General features: G+C 47.0%; 1 long non-coding RNA gene across 1 annotated transcript; it reads right to left on the bottom strand.

Moving 5' to 3' along the window:
* Nucleotides 1-1,989: 1,989 nt before the first annotated feature.
* On the bottom strand, nt 1,990-3,214 carry LOC140077502 (uncharacterized). Its single transcript, XR_011849791.1, has 4 exons — nt 3,157-3,214; nt 2,837-3,023; nt 2,453-2,538; nt 1,990-2,226 (listed from the first exon to the last, which is right to left on the bottom strand). It is a non-coding gene; the product is annotated as an uncharacterized lncRNA (long non-coding RNA).
* Between the last annotated feature and the right edge of the window lie 1,324 nt (nt 3,215-4,538).

Genomic DNA, 4,538 nt, shown 5'->3' with positions numbered 1-4,538 from the left:
ACACTAAGGAGACCCCCCGGTACTGTGTATAACACTCAGGACACCCCCCTGTACTGTGTATAACACTCAGGAGACCTCCCCTGTACTGTGTATAACACTCGGGAGACCCCCCTGTACTGTGTATAACACGCGGGAGACCCCCCCCCCCTGTACTGTGTATAACACTCGGGAGATCCCCCTGTACTGTGTATAACACTAAGGAGACCCCTGTACTGTGTATAACACTCGGGAGATCCCCCTGTACTGTGTATAACACTCGGGAGATCCCCCTGTACTGTGTATAACACTCGGGAGATCCCCCTGTACTGTGTATAACACTAAGGAGACCCCCCTGTACTGTGTATAACACTCAGGAGACCCCCCTGTACTGTGTATAACACTCAGGAAACCCCCCTGTACTGTGTATAACACTCAGGACACCCCCCTGTACTGTGTATAACACTAAGGAGACCCCCCTGTACTGTGTATAACACTCAGGACACCCCCCTGTACTGTGTATAACACTCGGGAGACCCCCATTGTACTGTGTATAACACTCAGGAGACCCCCCTGTACTGTGTATAACACTCAGGAGACCCACTTGTACTGTGTATAACACTCGGGAGAACCCCCTGTACTGTGTATAACACTAAGGGGACCCCCCCTGTACTGTGTATAACACTATGGAGACCGCCCCTGTACTGTGTATAACACTAAGGAGACCCCTGTACTGTGTATAGCACTCGGGAGATACCCCTGTACTGTGTATAGCACTTGGGAGATCCCCCTGTACTGTGTATAACACTAAGGAGATCCCCCCGTACTGTGTGTAACACTAAGGAGACCCCTGTACTGTGTTTAGCACTCGGGAGATACCCCTGTACTGTGTATAACACTAAGGTGTCCCCCCTGTACTGTGTATAACACTAAGGAGACCCCCCGGTACTGTGTATAACACTCAGGACACCCCCCTGTACTGTGTATAACACTAAGGAGACCCCCCTGTACTGTGTATAACACTCAGGACACCCCCCTGTACTGTGTATAACACTAAGGAGACCCCCCTGTACTGTGTATAACACTCAGGACACCCCCCTGTACTGTGTATAACACTCGGGAGACCCCAATTGTACTGTGTATAACACTCAGGAGACCCCCCTGCACTGTGTATAACACTCAGGAGACCCACTTGTACTGTGTATAACACTCGGGAGAACCCCCTGTACTGTGTATAACACTAAGGGGACCCCCCCTGTACTGTGTATAACACTATGGAGACCGCCCCTGTACTGTGTATAACACTAAGGAGACCCCTGTACTGTGTATAGCACTCGGGAGATACCCCTGTACTGTGTATAGCACTTGGGAGATCCCCCTGTACTGTGTATAACACTAAGGAGACCCCCCTGTACTGTGTATAACACTCAGGAGACCCCCATGTACTGTGTATAACACTCGGGAGATCCCCCTGTACTGTGTATAACACTAAGGAGACCCCTGTACTGTGTATAACACTAAGGAGACCCCTGTACTGTGCATAACACTCGGGAGATCCCCCTGTACTGTGTATAACACTCGGGAGATCCCCCTGTACTGTGTATAACACTAAGGAGACCCCTGTACTGTGTATAACACTAAGGAGACCCCTGTACTGTGCATAACACTCGGGAGATCCCCCTGTACTGTGTATAACACTCGGGAGATCCCCCTGTACTGTGTATAACACTAAGGAGACCCCCATGTAGTGTGTATAACACTCGCCAGACCCCCCTGTACTGTGTATAATACTCAGGAGACCCCCCTGTACTGTGTATAACACTCAGGAGACCCCCCTGTACTGTGTATAACACTCAGGAGACCCCCCTGTACTGTGTATAACACTCGGGAGACCCCCCTGTACTGTGTATAACACTCGGGAGACCCCCCTGTACTGTGTATAACACTCGGGAGACCCCCCTGTACTGTGTATAACACTCGGGAGACCCCCCTGTACTGTGTATAACACTCGGGAGATCCCCCTGTACTGTGTATGTATAGAAAAGGCGGACAAGGAGAGACCAGACAGTGAGTGTTAGTGGAGCCTATCATGGATCCAGTACAGCAGACCATAGTCTCCTGACACTGACATAATCCGTTTAATGGTCAATAGTATAAAACCTCAGTAGAAAGGTTTGTGTAGAGGTTCAGATCTTCATAGTCATAGACGTCCAGCTCTGACACCCGGGGCGGGAGGACGCGTCTATTGGCCTAATGAAAGAACAAAGATATATCACTTCATACATTCCTCATCAAGTGGCTGCTACATGTCTACAAGACTGGGGCCATCCTGGAGTGATCCATATCTAAGTGTCCGGAGCAGTGATGACACCACATGGACATCGGCCTAGATGGGAATATCTTATGGACATTGCTCACTAGTATAGAAGGGATAGGTTTCCATCTATGTGGCAGAGTATAGACTATCAGGACTTACAGGTTCGGTAGGTCACAGGTCGTCTAGAAGATCTTCTTATCCTTGGGGATGAAGTGCAGAGCAGTCAGGAAGTTCAGGAATAAAAGCTGCAAAAAAAAAAAAAAAATTCTGGATTATCTTCATTGGAAAGTCTCACATTAGGTCATATAATCCAACGCAAAAGCCAAAAATCAGTAGGTGTATGTCATAAATATAATTTTTGAGCTCCCATAATGCACTTTTCCAAACTAAGAGGAAAACAGCCGTAGCATCACCTTAGCTGTAGACGTGTAATAGTAACATAGTGTGTGATATCGGGACAAGTTCTGAAGACTCCGATCTGCAGAATCTCAGATCTCCCTGATGTTGTCCTTGTCACAATGTACTGATGTGCGTTCCACCTACCTCAGAACTCATCCTTATGGACCTGGGTGGAAGCGTCAACCATATAGGGCTTCACCTGGATCACGGTGACTTTTGGCCCATGTGACATCAGGCTGAGCTCTTCTTCTGTCACTTGGCATCCGAAGTTTTTTGTTTCCGGTCTGCTGGGAGCTGGCGTGAAAGGAGTCACCATCACTGATTCCCGGCTCTACAGAGGAAAGATAAGAGAAAGCTGATGATGATGTGTGTATCACGAGTCCAGTCACTTGTGAATGAGATCCTGAGATACACGACATGTATCACCAGGCTGAGATACATGTCCTAGACTGAGATCTCCTCACCATGCAGAAGAGGCTCCTCAGTCGTTTTCTCCATCTGGAACCAGATGATCTTCTTTTCTCCTGTTGAGAATTTGGATACACAGAAATTTAGAGTGATAGAAAGCAAATGAATCCTCCATTCAGCTATAAACATGGGTCCAGACTTACTATGGAAAAGCACCGAAAATTGTACACACAGCGGACACCACACACTAAATGACTATATAGTAATGGTCTCCTTACCGATCTCACAATCCAGCAGGGCTCAGGTGACTCCGGCATCAGCTCTCCTGGTCCATCATCAGGAGCAGCGGCAAAATTATACAAGGCAGGAGAAGGACCTGGCTGTGGGACATAAAAATAGAAACATTACTTTCAGATCAATGACATCTTATTGATAAGATGTCATGGAGGAGGTGAACCCCAGATAACCCCAATATCACATGTTATGTATAATGTGGTGATGGCTGATGACGTCTCTAGAATTATTTACCCCGTCCTCGTATGAATTAATCCAAGTGCGCTCAGCCTCCGGCTCCAGTGCCCTGCGGGTCAGAACTTGGACATGGGTGCGCCCAGTAAGATTATCCTATAGGGGAGAGAGAAGAACAGAATTTCGGGTTCAGTGAAATTATTTGTGGTTCCACATGATGGAGACGTCTCCAGAAGGAATCATGCAAAGTAACCATAGACCTTCAGGAGCGGAGATGGTGGAGACCACTAGTGGAGTATAGGAGGACATTGGTGGAAACCAATAAACCAGGATCAATTACTCATACACATATGTGTTATCCATAGATTCCTTCCTTCTAAAATCAACCTTTATAATTCTGCTGATGGGCCAGAAGCAATCTGGGGGGTATTACCAGTGTCCCTCTGTGCTGTAACTCCACAGACCGTTACCCAGTCTCCTCCCCAGGAGGGAAGTGCTGGGGGAGAAGGAGGTGGGGAAGACAGTGTAATAGTCTGTGAATCTGCAGCACAGAGAGTCTCTGGTAACAACCCAAGAGTTCTATAGGCTCATTGGCATAATTTTAAAAGTTGAATTTAGAAGGAAGGAGACCATAGATAAATATAAGAAGATTACCACAGTCACGGTGCCTGGATCTAAGAAACGTACAGCGGACACCAGATGTAACTATTACATCTAAATTTGTAAATCATGTACTTGATAACACGCTCTAGTTTATCTTGCGTCTATTAGAGAATATTAGTAAATCTGCCCCATTGTCTATAAGTCGTGTGTGGATCATAGAGGAGAAGAGACATTACCGTGATGATGCAGTCCAAGTCCAGCGGCGTTTTTCCTGTACTATACTCAGGAGGCGGATCCACTGGTAGGAAACTCTCCTGTCAATACATATTAATTGTCAAATTCGAATCATTTTCCCTCAATTCATCAT

The sequence above is a fragment of the Engystomops pustulosus genome, chromosome 9, assembly GCF_040894005.1.
Source record: "Engystomops pustulosus chromosome 9, aEngPut4.maternal, whole genome shotgun sequence".
Classification (NCBI taxonomy): domain Eukaryota; kingdom Metazoa; phylum Chordata; class Amphibia; order Anura; family Leptodactylidae; genus Engystomops; species Engystomops pustulosus.
The sequence above is the reverse complement of the archived record's forward strand: the minus strand, read 5'-3'. Positions and strand labels throughout refer to the sequence as shown.